Source organism: Penaeus chinensis, chromosome 12 (assembly GCF_019202785.1).
Source record: "Penaeus chinensis breed Huanghai No. 1 chromosome 12, ASM1920278v2, whole genome shotgun sequence".
Lineage (NCBI taxonomy): Eukaryota > Metazoa > Arthropoda > Malacostraca > Decapoda > Penaeidae > Penaeus > Penaeus chinensis.
In genome coordinates this window covers 8,104,061-8,122,467 of record NC_061830.1, presented here as the reverse complement: position 1 = coordinate 8,122,467, position 18,407 = coordinate 8,104,061, and the positions used below count along the sequence as shown (strand labels likewise).

At 44.1% G+C, this 18,407-nt stretch overlaps 1 protein-coding gene across 1 annotated transcript in view; it reads left to right on the top strand.

Moving 5' to 3' along the window:
• Nucleotides 1-1,191: 1,191 nt before the first annotated feature.
• Nucleotides 1,192-18,407, top strand: part of LOC125030918 (moesin/ezrin/radixin homolog 1-like) — a 100,151-nt gene continuing 82,935 nt past the window's right edge. The window contains exon 1 of the mRNA XM_047621284.1: nucleotides 1,192-1,215. The gene's annotated coding sequence lies outside the window, so the exon portion shown is untranslated. The remainder of the gene's footprint in view (nucleotides 1,216-18,407) is intronic.

Genomic DNA, 18,407 nt, shown 5'->3' with positions numbered 1-18,407 from the left:
AATATTTGAAATAAGCAAGCGTTGTGTCCGTTGTGTCCCACACGCCCACTCTCCAGGGATAAAAAAATGTACACACAGACATACAGTATAGGAGTATGACGTAACCAAGATGGAGGAAGCACGTGCCCTCGTCAGGGTTTGTAAATTACAAACTTAATATTCAGTGTTGAACAGTCTAATAGTGACTTTTATAAGTCACTGATAAAACACAAAAGTAAACAATTCAGTCATGCAAGTCAAGAGAGAAGCACCACATACCCTCTGTTGTTGAAAGGTCCGGGAGCCGAACCCATTTTCCATCACAGGTGGCACCCTCCTTAAATCCAGGCTATGCCCCTATATCTATCTGTGTGTGTGTATATATATATATATATATATATATATATATATATATATACACACACACACACACACACACACACACACACACATATATATATATATATATATATATATATATACACATACATATATATACATATATATGTATATATATGTATATGTATATATATATACATATATATGACATAAAATCTAACAACCATCCCATCTCGTTCCAATTTTAATTCGGGAGAAATAAGAGTCAGTTTTAAACTAAATAAGCCATTTGCTAATTTTTAAAGGTCATAGAACTTCTAAAATGGGGCCTACAGTAAGCCTAAACAAAATTGATAAAGACAGAAACAGAAAAGAATAATGATAATGAGAACATTTGAAAAGAGGCTGCTCTGAAGCCAGGAATGCGCGCATGCAAAGGCACTTCCTACTGAAAGAAATACCTTTTATACCAAACCAAAATCCTCATCCGAGAACTCAAATCTCTACTTGAAGCAAAACACACCAGTGAATATGTAATGATTATTCCTCCTAACAGAACAAACATCAAATCCAACCAAAAAGACCTACACAGGAACTGAAAACCCCAACCACAACCCGAAGCAAGGGGCAGCATTCAAAATTGGCGGTTTCCTAGATCAAGTCACGCAGCTGCCCTGCGCACATGATATGCCCTTCTTCCCAAGAGAATAAATATGAACCCCAACCAAAGAGTTAACCCCAAAATACCCCCTAATCCCTCAAAACCCCAACCTAGCCCCACATTGACATTCAAAAGCGGCGGTTCCCCAGGCGAGCCGCGCAGACGCCCCGCGCACATGGCAGCCACTCCTCCCGACCCGGCCATATTGCGGCGAAAACGGACGTCGGCCTCGCCTGGTGAGTGGCTTCCTATTCTTCGTCCTGGGGCGGTTATATGGGGAGGTGGGAGGGCGCCCACGTGGCTCGGAGAGGCGTCAATGATCGTGGGAGGTGGGCGTAGGGGCGCAGAAGGGCGTGCGGGGTGTAAATCCCCCTTTTGAGGGATAGGAGAGTCCTCGGTGCTGCTGAGGCGCTCTTACTTTTGTGTCAAGATTGCGCGCCAGGTTCAAGTTTTAGCTAGGGTAAAGGTCCGTTTTAGGGGCGTCCGAGGCCACGACACCTGGTACAACGGCCAGCTAGACATACGGGCGTGCGAGTGGGCGTGGCCAAGAGGAGAGGAGGGGCGTGAGATGGGCGTGAGAACCCTTTGAGAGAGAAATGTGTCCGCCCACCGTGTCTCTCTTTGCCGGGACACTCACCCACCTGTAACACTCGCTTCCTCTCCTCTCTCTCTCTTATCACTGCCTTCTTTCTAGCGGTCTACTCCCTCTTCTCGCCCTTTCATTAACAGTTTCACTTCCTTTTCAAGCACACGTCTCGGTATTTGTTATTTATCTACTCTTACGCGAGTTTGTAACGTTGAATGTACTATCTCGAGCCACCTGTAACGCCAAGTCCCCCTCTCGCGCCGCAGGGGAGTGTTACAAGTAATTTTTTTCTCGTTATTTTGGCGCATTTTACCTAAACAACTGATGAGAATCTACATGGAATACAAAATAACTAATTTATATTACGAAATTGGTTTAGGGATATTACAAACCAAAGGAACTTGTGTGATGATAAATAAACTTTCTATTTTATTATTCTCCTTTCTTGTTATTTCTCATTTCTTTATTTATGTGACTCATCCTTATACACTGCTTGGTTATTCACATTAGTGGCGTTATCTCAGATATGCACACAATTTGATTTTAATAGGAAGGTGACAGGGGGGGAGGGGATTATCAAGCCTATTGTGATGTGTCAAGGGCTATTGAGATAAGATTAGCTTTATGTAAACAATGAGTCTGTCACCTAAATTGATGTTGGTTGCGACAATGAGGTAGAAAGGGTTTTGGGACATTACGAGTGATGAAATGTGTGTTATCGTATTTTTGTCGTGAATTATGAATGGTTTTGATGTGCGAGTGTGAATTCATTTGTTTAAGTTGAATTTACTCGTAGAAGTTGAGTTTTAAGAAATAGCATCATGGGCTTGATTGCAGAGGAAGTTTGACAAGGAATGTTTACTAAGAAAAATTCTCATGTACTGTATTTAGCAATGTTAGGGGGATAATTGACCTAACAATTCATAAAAATTGGTTTCTAATGCTAGGATTTATTTGAGAAGGTAGTGGAATGCCGGCTGTGTAGTGATGCATGCACGGGTTGATATTTTCAAAATAAATAAAAGAAAAACAAAAATCTTGCAACTCCTATTCATTTGGCATATGCTAAGTCATACAGTCTTTTGATATTTTCCCCTTACTCAAGTACGTTGTAGAAGATACGTGAATGGTGTAGTTTTTCAGTGATTTATCTTTGGATCAGCCTGTTTATGGGGAAGTATGAGTGACAAGAATTTATTTTTATAATTTCTCTGTTGTTTTCCTGCCACTGTATAGGGCTTTCTTAAGCTATAACAACAGATTGAAATGTTGATATAAACAAAAAAATATGCAAGTAAAAACTTAAAACTAACTAGTAAATAATTTACATCCATCTGTGGGGAATTACAGTTATTGTGGTTGTATATTTATGTGGAAGTAAGCTCAAAAAATTTTCATAGGCATGGCAGGTGCAAGACAAATCAAAAGCCCTGATAGATATATTCTGGAAAATGGAAATGTGGGGTTGACATTTTTGTTCTGATATAAATAAAAGTTTCTTCTTGATATTAATTATGATCATAGTCAGAAAGGTTAAATGAGAATAGGGTTTATTATTTCTGCTAATATTACTTTGAGAATATTTGTGGTACATGAAACTGTTAGGGGCAAGAATTTTTCTTGATGAGTTAGGTTTGTTACATTATTTGTGGTAAGGAATTCTTAACAATTAGTTGGGTTTGTTCATTCAAGAAGTTTGTTCTACTGTTATTATATTAAAGATTAGAGTAGAGTAAGAAATGGATTTTTTTTTCACAGGACTATGTATGTTGATAACATATACACATCTTAAGATGTGATTGAAGGAAAATAATCGTGCTTCTTTTAGTTGTATCAGAATTAATGTTCGTAATTTTTTTAAAAGAATACAATATATATTTTTTGATTATGATGGGAGTAGCAAAATAATTATTACTATTAGAAAATAATGGTACATATCTGTAGTCAGTGTCATGCAATTGATGACATTTGTATATTGTTGGCATAGGTCCTGATATTAATTGTATTCCAATCTATGATTTACTGATATTATCATCCTAATTACAACTTTAAAAAAATATTTTATATAAAGATATTCATCTATCCCTACATGTTATATCAGATAAAGGAAAGATGTATCCTTCATTTTTGTTGGCATGTGTTTTAGTATTTGTTTGTACTTAATTTTTTTGGTGTGTGTATCATTATTTTGTCATTATATCTTTTAAAAAATTAAAATTATCAGCCCAATTATTTTCATTCTTACCCACAAGAAGGATTATCCAAAAGGGAATATATATATAAAGTTTTGAGAGAAGAGGTCTGTGTAAGATCCTTTAGTATTCATAAACTTCCTCATTATAAATGAACAAACTAGGGCAGCATTAGGCAAGTGCTAGCAATACAAGAAAGCTAATTTACATGCAGCATGAATCTATGGTGCAAATTTTAATGTATTTATGTCTGTTGCCTCTTTGTGTGTGTACTTTTACAACATTTTTTATGACCAATTAAATTTTTATAGATTGGGCTTTTATTATTAGACACAGATAGTCTGTAATTAAAAATAGCGACAAGTTATATAATCAGATGATTTGAGCATTTTGTACAAGAAGCCTCTAAAATTAATTTTATTATCTTCCCAGCTTAATCGCCATTTACAAGTTTTGAAAAAATAAGTTTGTTTAAGAATGAAGAAGATAAAGCAGTTCATTGCAAGTCCTAGCTTAAACCATCCTCAAGAATCCTTTGTTGTGTTTATCAAGTATGCAGTGTATGGTGTCAAGACCTGATCCCAGAAGGAGCAACCTTGTTGACTTTAGCTTCCAAAACAAATCCCTTTTTGATGAAATTGAGTATAAGTGGCAGTTTGCTGAAATGTTTCTATGGGAATTATGAATGCCATTTAGATACAAAACAGGGACCCTAACTCAGCCATAAGCCGAGCTTGAGATATACTTGAAAATTTCCAGGATTATGCATATTAATAAAAAATCTTGATTAAAACCTCTAGTGATATACATTAGTAAAGAGTTTAAGGCATGCATATTTAGTACATTAATAATAAGTTCATTAACTACTATATAGTCAATATCTTATAAATGTGGCTACAGAACAGTGCTATAGGAACTTACATGTGGAAAAGTTTGAGATGTCCTTTATGTAGAGGATTATAAAGTTAAAATTGAAAATATTTAAGGAAAGGAAAAAGTAGTTCTTGTACTAGGATAGAGTTAGTGAGGAATTTTACTTTAACTTAGGATTACTCGAAAGGAATCCTTGTAAAGGCAACATTGCTGTATGTAGACACAAATGATGATTGGTTATATTGTGTGCAGACCATGCATATGTGCTTCCCTAAAGGCACATACACTATACATAACTATATATCTGTATATGTCAATACATGCATAGGTGCATTTGTATATGGGTACATTAATTCCAGCTTAGATACATGCATACATGTTTGCATCACACACAATATGCATACAAGGACACATGCATGCAGACATATGCATACATCCAACATACACACAACATAGATGCACTTGTATATTAACATAGACATACTCATACCAACATCCACATGTGCATACTGACATACACACTTGTGCATACCGACATACACATGTATACCAACTTGTATGTGTCTAGCAACATACACACGTGTATACCAACTTGTATGTGTCTAGCAACATACACACGTGTATACCAACATACACACGTGTATACCAACATACGCACATGCATACTACCTTGAACACATGTGCATATCAACATACAGATGTGCATATCAGTATATAGAAATGTGTATACTGACACACTTGAATACCAACATACACAAACATGAATATTGACTAACACATGCATACTGACATACATGCATGCATACCAACATACACATGCATACCAACATACACATGGATACCAACATACATGCATACCAACATACACATACATTCATACCAACATACACACATGTATACTGACATACATGTGCATGCTGTCAAACACACACATATGTACTGGCATACACATACATACTTACATGCATACCAACTTACATGCACATCTATATACATATATAGACATCCACGTGCATGAGTACGTACGTGTGTGCATGTGTGATGAGGGTATGTTGGTATGTGGTCAAAAGTACCTACACAAACATCTATATACCTACATACACACATGGATACATATTCACATGCATGTCTACATATACACATTCATATATTACAAACATATGCATACATATATGCACACTTAAGAATGCCTACATATGCAGTCATACCTACATGCACATTCATTACAACATGCACCACACACGCACATACCTATGTACACATGTATGCACACATTCATACCTACATACTCCACATGCATACCTACAAACTCCACATGCATACCTGCATACTCCACATGCATACCTACATACTCCACATGCATACCTACATACTCCACATGCATACCTACATACTCCACATACATACCTACATACTCCACATGCATACCTACATACTCCACATGCATACCTACATACTCCACATGCATACCTACATACTCCACATGCATACCTACATACTCCACATGCATACCTACATACTCCAAATGCATACCTACATACTCCACATGCATACCTACATACTCCACATGCATACCTACATACTCCACATGCATACCTACATACTCCACATGCATACCTACATACTCCACATGCATACCTACGTACTCCACATGCATACCTACGTACTCCACATGCATACCTACGTACTCCACATGCATACCTACGTACTCCACATGCATACCTATGTACTCCACATGCATACATACATACTCCACATGCATACATACATACTCCACATGCATACCTACATACTCCACATGCATACCTACATACTCCACATGCATACCTACTTACTCCACATGCATACCTACATACTCCACATGCATACCTACATACTCCACATGCATACCTACATACTCCACATGCATACCTACATACTCCACATGCATACCTACATACTCCACATGCATACCTACATACTCCACATGCATACCTACACACTCCACATGCATACCTACACACTCCACATGCATACCTACACACTCCACATGCATACCTACACACTCCACATGCATACCTACACACTCCACATGCATACCTACACACTCCACATGCATACCTACACACTCCACATGCATACCTACACACTCCACATGCATACCTACACACTCCACATGCATACCTACACACTCCACATGCATACCTACACACTCCACATGCATACCTACACACTCCACATGCATACCTACACACTCCACATGCATACCTACACACTCCACATGCATACCTACACACTCCACATGCATACCTACACACTCCACATGCATACCTACACACTCCACATGCATACCTACACACTCCACATGCATACCTACACACTCCACATGCATACCTACACACTCCACATGCATACCTACACACTCCACATGCATACCTACACACTCCACATGCATACCTACACACTCCACATGCATACCTACACACTCCACATGCATACCTACACACTCCACATGCATACCTACACACTCCACATGCATACCTACACACTCCACATGCATACCTACACACTCCACATGCATACCTACACACTCCACATGCATACCTACACACTCCACATGCATACCTACACACTCCACATGCATACCTACACACTCCACATGCATACCTACACACTCCACATGCATACCTACACACTCCACATGCATACCTACACACTCCACATGCATACCTACACACTCCACATGCATACCTACACACTCCACATGCATACCTACACACTCCACATGCATACCTACACACTCCACATGCATACCTACACACTCCACATGCATACCTACACACTCCACATGCATACCTACACACTCCACATGCATACCTACACACTCCACATGCATACCTACACACTCCACATGCATACCTACACACTCCACATGCATACCTACACACTCCACATGCATACCTACACACTCCACATGCATACCTACACACTCCACATGCATACCTACATACTCCACATGCATACCTACATACTCCACATGCATACCTACATACTCCACATGCATACCTACATACTCCACATGCATACCAACATACTCCACATGCATACCAACATACTCCACATGCATACCTACATACTCCACATGCATGCATGTGCATGCATGCACACATTGATGTATACACACATGTACCTATGTACACATTGATGCATGCGTTCACACATTGATCCATACGTGCATCCATTGATGCACATGTACACACATTGATGCATATGTGCATACATTCATGTATACGTGCACACATTGATGCATACGTGCACTGATGCATAATGCACATGTGCATGTGTGCACACACTGATGCATATGCACATGTGCATATTTGCATACATGTGCATATGTGCATCAATGTGTGTATACATCAGTGTGTGTATGCATGTGTGTATCAATATGTACACATCCACATGTGTGTATGTATGAATGTGTGCATGTATGCACATTTGTGTATGTATGAATGTGCATTTATGCACATGTGTGCATGCAATGCGTACACGAGCACATTGATGCTTACACACATGTGCATATGTGCACACATTGATGCATACTCACTTGTAGATACATGCACACACCGATGCATACACGCATGCATGCTTATAGTCGTGCATATGCATATGCAGTTGTGTGAATGGATGCATGTACACATACACAGACACACATGCATATACACACAGGTAATGCATACACACATTCGTAAATATATGTACATATGTACACATAAAATGTACATGTATACATACATAAGCACATCTATAGATACATGTATACATACATAAGCACATCTATAGATACATGTTTACATAGCCTCATTTATATGATGTTGATGGAGTCACATACATATATGTATACATACATCCATGCATACAAACTTACATACATACATACATACACACACACACACACACATACATACACACACACATACATACACATATACATATATACATACATTCATCCACACGTACATACTAATGAATCCCAGCGCTGGTATCAGGGGCATCGGGCCACTGTTGAGTCTGATTAAGATTGCCCATGGGTGTGCGTGCGTGTGCTTGCAAAAAGTCCCATTTCTCGTTCGCATGTTTGGGAAGGGGAAGCTCAGACGCCACAGAAGTTCTCTGAGGTGTTGATAGGCGGTTGCACAATCAGCTTGTTATTGCCAGAAGTGTCGTTATGGTACGAATAATGGTCGTGATGGAGGTAGTGGGGGGGGGGGGGGGGCGTGGGCGCTGATCGTGCTTTGTTTATACGTCTGTGGTGGTCGTAGGTGTGAGGTTTAGTGATAGGGTTGGTACAGTGTGTATGTATTAGGTGAAGATCGAGTGTGAAGCACCAACGACGCTGAGTGTATTGATTATTTACATCTTTGAAAGTGATCCCCTCACCTCTAGGGCCGTATGGAGGTAGGGGGTAAGGGTATGGGGCAGGGGGAGGGGGAGGGGATGAATCTTCGTGTATTTTTTACTTAGAATCTGTTCGAACTCCGATTCTTTTTGAGCCGGAGGACAGGGCTCCCTAGGGCAACGCGGGTGCAGACGATGCCGGCACCGTGCCACATGGGGCACCGCCACCTGGCACTGCATAACTTTCGAATCGCTTCTTCTGCGATGGCTATCAGCGGCGTATTGATCATAACCGATGAGACAACCAGGGAAGCCCTTGAAGAACCGGTTATTTGTTAGTTTTCTCGTAGGGCTTCTGGCAGAGTGAGTGCCAGGGCGTGCCACGACGCGGGTCAGTTCAGTATGCACAGCTGGCCGGACTCGTAAGCGGCCGTGCTAGGGAGTAGGGAGGTCCAGCGAGAGATAGCACCGCCAAGAAGGGACTTGGTTAATAAGCATGCACGTAGAGCGGAACCTGGCACTAATAACGATTTTGATACAGTAGCTCTTTTACCGGTGAAAACGGGAAGAGTGAAGTGCATTGCTACTGTTAATGTGTGTGTCTTTGGTGAAATATAGCTACAAAGAAGTGTGATGTGAAGGTGTTGTGTCAATATTATTTTACTATCGGATTTCTGCCTGTGCACAGAGGTAATTTGTTTTCTTCAGATCTGAGAGAAGAAGCACCCATTGTAGACATCGCCCAGTTACGGCATGTAGTGTGCCGTGACTCACGCCGAAAAGGGTTGGTCTTGGACTGCAGTAATAACTGTTTTTCTCTCTTTCATTGTCACTGCTAGCACTCGAGAGCACAATGGAGTCAATACAAGCAGCGGTGAAGGAGCACATTCAGGGGAAACTCCGTGAGATCGGCAGCACCCTGGATGAGGAGCGGCGGGAGCTCAGTGTACGTGTCTGTCTGTTGCGATGTACGACGCCGCTAGCGATGCTCCCCCTCTTCGTTGTATCCGGTTCTTCTGGGGAAACTACCGTAGACACTCTGTTGTACCGGCAGAGTACCGTAGACTTTGTTTGCCCCAACTTGAACCGGATAAATAACTCTATGCTACCCTGTCGTATTAAGGATATCTAGTCCCGTATTTTTGGAAGTAATCGTTAATTTGTAAGTGCTTTTGTACTTGTAACTTGGAGTCGTTAGTTTCTAGGTATATTCGGGTAACAAAGCAATCCACATTTGTTGGATTTTGTGTCCTTGCTTTTTGCTAGTACTTTTGAGATGTACTGCTAGCGTTTATTGGAGACATATTCGTTGCTTTGGTTTAGATTTCTCCCCTGAGGCTCAAGTGCTTCGAGGGAGACACCTGCACGCGCGGACCAGGAAGTCGAGCGCTGGCAGGAGTACGTTAGGCCTGACGCGGCAGTGACGGCAGGCGAGGAGAAAGTAGTGGGCAGCCAGACGACCCTCCGCGGGGAAGGAGGGGCCCGGCGAGGCTGGAATTTGTTGATTACTTTCGCCAATTCCTTTTTGAAAATTGTATTCACCATTTTTATATGGCTTTAGTGACATTGATTTGTCAATCTTTGTCTGTTAATCTACTTATCTACCGTTTCTATCTATGTGTGTGTGTGTGTTTGTGTTTGTGTGTGTGTTATTCTATTTGTGTGTTTATTTCATGCCGTCTGTTTTTCTTGCTATCGTTCTGATTTGTAAATGATCAAACTAAGTTCTGTAAAGCTTTAACAACCAGTCATTATGTATGTTTGTGTTCACCTGTCAGAATGTCGTAACATGCCTTAGCCAAGTGATTGACGTGTCAAGAAGTCGAGCCCGGGCTTGTTAAGGATCAAGTGCCTGTGTTTGTCGGCAGATAACGGCGCGGTCGTCTCTTATCTGGAAAACGTTAGTACGCCCGGAGAGAAACTTCTAGGTAACTTGGGCTGGAGATTTGGGGTAGCTTAAGAGAAACTTGAGGGAACAACTTTGCATTAGCTATGAAGAAAAGTTTAGAATAACTTGGATAGAGGAACTTGAAATGACTTAGGAAGAGAAAGATAGGATAACTTAGGAAGAGGAACTTAAGACGAGAAGCGTAGGATAACATTTAGGAGAGGAATTTGGGAGAATGAATCAAGATGACATAGGAGGATAGCCTTTGAGATAACGTAATACTGGTTACTAAACGTCTAATAGGGGGAGTTAGGCCAGGTGACCAAGGTAGTGGGCCTGTTTACCGAGGTGAAAACAGCGTAGAGGGAGAGGAAGGGAGGGAGGGAGAGAGGAAGGATGTGGAATTGATGCAAAGAAACACGGAATATATAGGGAAAATCAGAAGTCGTACATATTGTAAATGAAGTAGCGGGGATGTTAAAAATATGACGTAGAAGCACGCTGTGGAGAAGCCTCCAGCTCAGACGACCCCTTCCCCCCTTGCAGTGAGCGTTAGAAAGAGTACCGCGCTGCCCATACGTACCCCGTGCCTTGAGCAGTCCGGGGGCACAATAGCTTGGTTGTTGAGGGTTCGCTCGGGATGCAAGTGTGGAGCTCCATAGTTTATTGGCTCAGCTGAAGGAAGGCGTATTGTATTGTATTGTGTTTCGCCGCGCGGATTTTAGCCAGGGATTATCCTCCAAGGAATTTGTTGGCGACGGCGGCTGCGAAAGGCCGAAGAGCTACTCTCTTTGGGGTATTGAAGCTGTTTGGGTTGTGTTTCGCGCTCGAAGGGCGAGTTGCATTGCACTTTTTTTTTTTTTTTTTATAAAAGATGTCTTAAGTCAGAGTGAGTGAGTGAGTGAAGGGGATTGAGAGATGTAAAGAAAGTAGTTTTGAGGTTACCCATCACACCATCTCTATAGGGCTCAACAATATCCATAGGTCCCCACCCCCGCCTAGCTCCACCAGCCGAGGATTCGAGCAGAGGTAGGTAAGCGGCGCCAGAATCCCCTGCGGCTGTGTCATAAACTGGATGGCGACTCGTCCGTCTCCCGCTCACTCACGCACTCTAGGGGTCACCCACAAACCTACTGTACTGTATGCTCTGCTCCTTCCGAGGCCGGCATTTAACTACCTTCTGAATTGCCGGGGGGGAGGGGGGCAATTCTCTTGCTCTTTCCCCATCTCTCGCCGCCACCTTTCTTCGTTCTCTTTCTTGGCTCTCTTTCCCTTCTCCTCCTCCTTTCTTCGTCGTCTTTCTTGGCTCTCTTTCCCTTCTCCTCCTTTCTTCGTTCTCTTTCTTGGATCTCTTTTCCTTCTCCTCCTCCTCCATCTCTCCCTTTCGCCCTTTCTCCCCGTGCCTCCATCCTCCTCTCTTCCTCTCCCTCTCCCTCTCCTAGCCTGCTCATCATCACCTCCCTCTCCCTCTCCCTCTCTCCCTCTCCCTCTCCTCTCTCTCTCCCTCACTTCTTACCCTCCTCCATCCCACCTCGCCTTCCCTTCCTAGCGTTTTCATGTTCTTTCATCTCTCCACATTTATGGCCGTCGTCTCGTACCTTCGCTGTCTATGAATAGGTCGTGTTTAGACGATTTTCTTTTTATTTTTCTGCCATTTCTTTCTCTTTCCCCTCCCTATCCCTTCTCAGTTCGTAACTCTTCCCTTCCCTTTATTTTTATTATTCCCCCTCTCCCTCTCCCTCCCTCTCCCTCTTCTCTTCCCTCTCCCTCTTCTCCTCCCTCTCCCTCTTCTCCTCCCTCTCCCTCTTCTCCTCCCTCTCCATCTTCTCCTCCCTCTCCATCTTCTCCTCCCTCTCCCTCTTCTCCTCCCTCTCCCTCTCCCTCTTCTCCTCCCTCTCCCTCTTCTCCTCCCTCTCCCTCTTCTCCTCCCTCTCCCTCTTCTCCTCCCTCTCCCTCTTCTCCTCCCTCTCCCTCTTCTCCTCCCTCTCCATCTCCCTCTCCCCCTTCCTCCCCCTCCATCTCCCCCTCCCTCTCCCTCTCCCCCTCCCTCTCCCCCTCCCTCTCCCTCTCCCCCTCCCTCTCCCTCTCCCTCTCCCTCTCCCTCTCCCTCTCTCCCTCTCCCCTCCCTCTCCCTCTCCCCTCCCTCTCCCTCTCCCTCTCCCTCTCCCTCCTCATCATCCTACCCTTTCTCCTTTTGATTCTGAAGCTCTCATTAGTAGCCATCCTCGAGTGCATGCATGTGCGAGGACTGGTCTTGGTGATATACGACCACAATTAATTTAATCCAAGTTTAAGTGATAATGCTAATTATTAAATCGAGTGATGACCATGTTTAACCCGTCATTATCTTAATTACTGCCTGTCGTGTATAATATTACTGTATTATTTCAACACCGCCAGCGTCATTATCGTCATTAATAGCTAAATTGTTGGAAGAGCAAGCGCCATTTGCCTAGTGGCCGAGGACTTCTCAGTTTGATTCAGTTCTCATTTATTATGATTACGATGGCCTTAGTACTAGTTAACTAAAACCAATCCTGTAATTATCAGGAATATCGTAATCCTTTGTGGTGTTAATTGTGAGTCATGGGCGTATCGTCGTTATTTATATTACGTGGAGAGTGGACGACTCTCTCCGTACGGAAGCCCATCAAGCAATGCAAAGTCTCTAAAGTCCCTCAGAGCCGAGATCGCGTTACGGGTCATCCTCCTTGTTATTTCCCCTTCCTTCCCTCCTTTTATTTTCTTCTCCCGCCACCCCTTTCTCTCTCTCTCTCTCTCTCTCTCTCTCTCTCTCTCTCTCTCTCTCTCTCTCTCTCTCTCTCTCTCTCTCTCTCTCTCTCTCTCTCTCTCTTTCTCTCTTTCTCCCCCCCTCCCTCCCTTCCTCCTGCCCTCCCTCCCTCCCTCCCTCCCTCCCTCCCTCCCTCCCTCCCTCCCTCCCTCCCTCCCTCCCGTCTTCCCTTTCCACTCTCTCCATCTCTTTTCCCTCCCCTTTGGCTTTGCTCTCTCTCTCTCTCTCTCTCTCTCTCTCTCTCTCTCTCTCTCTCTCTCTCTCTCTCTCTCTCTCTCTCTCTCTCTCTCTCTCTCTCTCTCTCCCCCCCCCCCCCCCCTCCCTCCCTCCCTCCTTCTCTCCCTCCCTCCCTTCCTCCCTCCCTCCCGTCTTCCCTTTCCACTCTCTCCATCTCTCTTTTCCCTCCCCTTTGGCTTTGCTTCCATCCTCTCCTTCATTCCTCCCCCTCCCCTTCTCCCCTTCTCCCCTTCTCCCTCCCCTTCCCCCCTTCCCCCCTTCCCCCCTTCCCCCCTTCCCCTCCCCTTCTCCCCTTCCCCTCCCCTTCTCCCGTAATGACACCTCAGAAGACATTAAGAGGCTTTGGGGGCCTCCTCGCCATGCTTCTCGCTAGCCTTGTCCGTCTGTGTCGCGTGTCTAAATATTGTCTTTTCGAGGGGAGACAGGGAGGGTTCTGCGGCCGTCGGTGGTGTCTTCCGGTTGTTGTTTTGAGTTTTGTAATTCTTATTTTTTTTCTCCATAATTATTTTTTTGGGGGGGAGGGGGAGGGGGTGATGATGTTTTCTCTGTTGTTTCTTAAAGTTTTATCTCCTTGTTTTTCTTCTCTTCCTCCTACTCTTCTGTCTCCTCCTCCTCCATCTCCTCCTCCTCCTCTTCCTCCTCCATCTCCTCCTCCTCCTCCATCGCCTCCTCCTCCTCCTCCATCTCCTCCTCCTCCTCCTCCATCTCCTCCTCCTCCTCCATCTCCTCCTCCTCCTCCTCCTCCTCCATCTCCTCTATCTCCTCTATCTCCTCCGTCTCCTCCTCCTTCTCTTCCGCTTCCTCTTCCTCTTCCGCCGCCTCATCATCATCATTATCATTATTCATCATCATTTTTGTATTTACCATTATTTTCACTATTCCAGTCACCCCCTTCTCTATCACTATCTCCTCTCTTGTCTCTCATTCACTGCTATTCATTCTTTGTCTTCTTTAACCTCATCCTCCCCTTCCCAATTCACTTCAGTTTCCTTTTGTGTCGCAAGCGTTGACTCATGGCCAGCCCACGTGATAGACTCTCACTGTGAAGCAGAGAGAAAGAGAAAGAAGGGGAGAGGGAATAGGAGATGAGAAGAGATAAGAAAAGAGATTGATACGGAGGAGGGGGTGGAGGTGGATGAGGATGAGGGGGGGGGAGGTGGATGAGGATGAGGAGGGGGGAGGTGGATGAGGATGAGGAGGGGGGAGGTGGATGACGATGAGGAGGGGGGGAGGTGGATGACGATGAGGAGGGGGGAGGTTGATGATGATGAGGGGGGAGGTGGATGACGATGAGGGGGGGTGGATGATGAGGAGGAGGGGGGAGGTGGATGACGATGAGGAGGGGGGAGGTGGATGACGATGAGGAGGGGGGAGGTGGATGAAGATGAGGAGGGGGGAGGTGGATGAAGATGAGGAGGGGGGAGGTGGATGACGATGAGGAGGGGGGAGGTGGATGACGATGAGGAGGGGGGAGGTGGATGACGATGAGGGGGGGTGGATGATGAGGAGGAGGGGGGAGGTGGATGATGAGGAGGGGGGAGGTGGATGACGATGAGGAGGGGTGAGGTGGATGACGATGAGGAGGGGGGAGGTGGATGACGATGAGGAGGGGGGAGGTGGATGAAGATGAGGAGGGGGGAGGTGGATGACGATGAGGAGGGGGGAGGTGGATGAAGATGAGGAGGGGGGAGGTGGATGATGATGAGGAGGGGGGAGGTGGATGACGATGAGGAGGGGGGAGGTGGATGATGAGGAGGGGGGAGGGAGGTGGATTTAAGTGCAGTAGCAGCATTAAAAGCAAGAAATGGACAAAATGAAACAGTTTCCGGACATGCTTTCATTCCTGTTTATACACAGTCCTGCACCGATTTTAATGGCCTGTTATTATGCCTGAAGCGGATTGTTTAGGGATGTGGAAATCCCGCTTTTTACTTTTTCGGTCTACTTATGGTTTGCTATCACTTGCCTGTACATTTTTGCGGAAATGGGAGTGGAGGGCTTGCATCAATCTTCCTTAAATGTAGATGACGGTGTCACCGATGAATCACCATTTTCCCCTTTATATTTTGTTTGTTTTTATCGAATATAGATTTTCGAAAGAGAAAAGAGGATCTAGCTGGATGCGTGTATAGGGCAGTAAATCACCACACGTTCATTCTCTCGCGAGCTGTGGATTCGCTTCGGAACGTTACTCTTGTTGTATATACAGTGGCCCTCGGGATTTGGAGCCGATGAGTTGGCCAGTTTATTTTACGTATTTATTATTATTATTATTATTATTATTATAATTATTATTATTATTATTAATGTGTGTGTGTGTGTGTGCGTGTGTGTGTATCTGCAACTTTATGTAAGTAAATGTATAGACGCTTTCGTTGGGCGTGATTTACGTTCCTTATCGTGGCACTTTGTTTACTCGCCTACATGTTGGCCATGAGGACGTTGTTTGTTGTTTTCACGTAGACCGGAAATTTTGTTTTGAACACATTTGCAAAATTTCAAATTCATCAGTGTGAGACTTATTTTAACAAGTATGTTTGATACGGGAAGCAGGGGGTGCATGTGTGACGAACACGTGTTTGAGGAAGGGGCAGGTGCAGGTGTGGGAGTCAGCAAGCCGGTGTATGTAGGTTGAGTGGTGAAAGTGTAGTCGGGGCTCCAGGGAATGTTTACTCTCGGCAGGCGGGTCTGCAACGCCTTGCCGTACATTTGCTGGGACCCATTACCCGCGTCACGTCACTTCGAGTTAAAGGTTGATTACATTTACAGGTAGATGAATTGACGTTTGTATTCATACATTATTTATATGAAAAAACTCGCATGCGCGCACACGCACGCGCACATACACACGCACACGCACATACACACGCACGCTCACATGCACTCACGCACGCTCACATGCACACACGCACGCACACATGCACGCACGCACGCGCACTTACATTAACATTTACTTTTATATTAGTTTGTGTGTTTGGATATAGTATGTGTGCCTAAAGCCTTTTTAGATGACATGGCGGGTTAGCGTATTTCATTGTTTAAACCCTCCCCTTAATGGAGGAGGAAGTAGCCAAACATATATGCATAAGAAAACTATATTGGGTTCAATATGCCAAACTTAACTACATGTCTCTGGACGACCGCCTTGGGACCAAGCGACACGTAGACAAGACGCGTAGATAAGTCGGCAGAAGTCGGTAATGATCGTCGCCCCCGAGACATAATGGCTGGAGGCGTCCGCGGAACCGCAGAGGCACTCCGGCACCCGACCGTCTGGTGGCTTTGTAACATATTTCATGGAGGAATGCGCTTGATGATCCGGCATTTACTTAAAAAAATAAATGCAGTATAGATAAACCGAGTAGATGTAGCTGCAACCTGGATTTTTGATGTCTTTAAAGGGACGCCGTAATGAAGCCCAGATTTTAAACGGCCACTTAAGTAGTGCATTGTGCATGCGTTCGTGCGTGAGCGGGCCGAGGAATGCGCAGGCTACAGGTGCAGCCGCCATGACTGGGACGAGCCACACCTACGAGTACATGCGGATGAATGAACCGCTCCGGCTAAACGCTCTTCCGGATAATTTTTATTTTTGTTTTTATATTTTCATCTTTTGTCTTTTTGTTCTAGGTAAATAGTGATGCCATTCTATGTTGAGGGGGCATTGTTGACGTCGTTGTCGAGGGGAGATGGAAGGGTAATTCGTAACAGTGGGTGAGGGAGGAATAGTGAGGATAGTAAAATGGGTTTTGAAGGGTGAAAGGCGTTCTGGAGGCGCCCTGGGTTGCTGTACCCCGCTTGACACTTCTGCTTGACGAAAGACCCGGGTTCATGTAGCTTCTCCCGCCACCCCCTTTTCTTTCTTTCTTTCTTTCTTGCTTTCTTGCTTTCTTTCTTTCTTTCTTGCTTTCTTTCTTTCTTGCTTTCTTTCTTTCTTTCTTTCTTTCTTTCTTTCTTTCTTTCTTTCCTCCTTTCTTTCTTTCCTCCTTTCTTTCTTTCCTCCTTTCTTTCTTTCCTCCTTTCTTTCTTTCCTCCTTTCTTTCTTTCCTCCTTTCTTTCATTCCTCCTTTCTTTCTTTCCTCCTTTCTTTCTTTCCTCCTTTCTTTCTTTCCTCCTTTCTTTCTCTTGCTCTATAACTCTGTATGTCTGCCTGCCTTCCTTTCTCTTCTCCCCCATGTGTCTTTGTAACACGAGTTTTTTATCAGTGATCATTATTTTGAAGAAGATAGATCCTTGGTCGGCTGGAGGGGGAGGGCAAAAGGGGGGGGGGGAGTAGACACATTAAGATGAGAACAAGACAGGGAGTCAGCATCTGGTTGTTTCTCTTCTCTTATCATCCTCCCCCAACACCACCTTCTCGTTTTCTTTTTATTTTTTATTTTTTTTTTTACTTCCTCACCTTCCCCAGCTCTCTTTCTACTCTGTTCTTCCTTTCCTATTCTTCCTCCCTTCACCCTATCCCCGCGGTTTCCTCCCTCGTCCCTTCA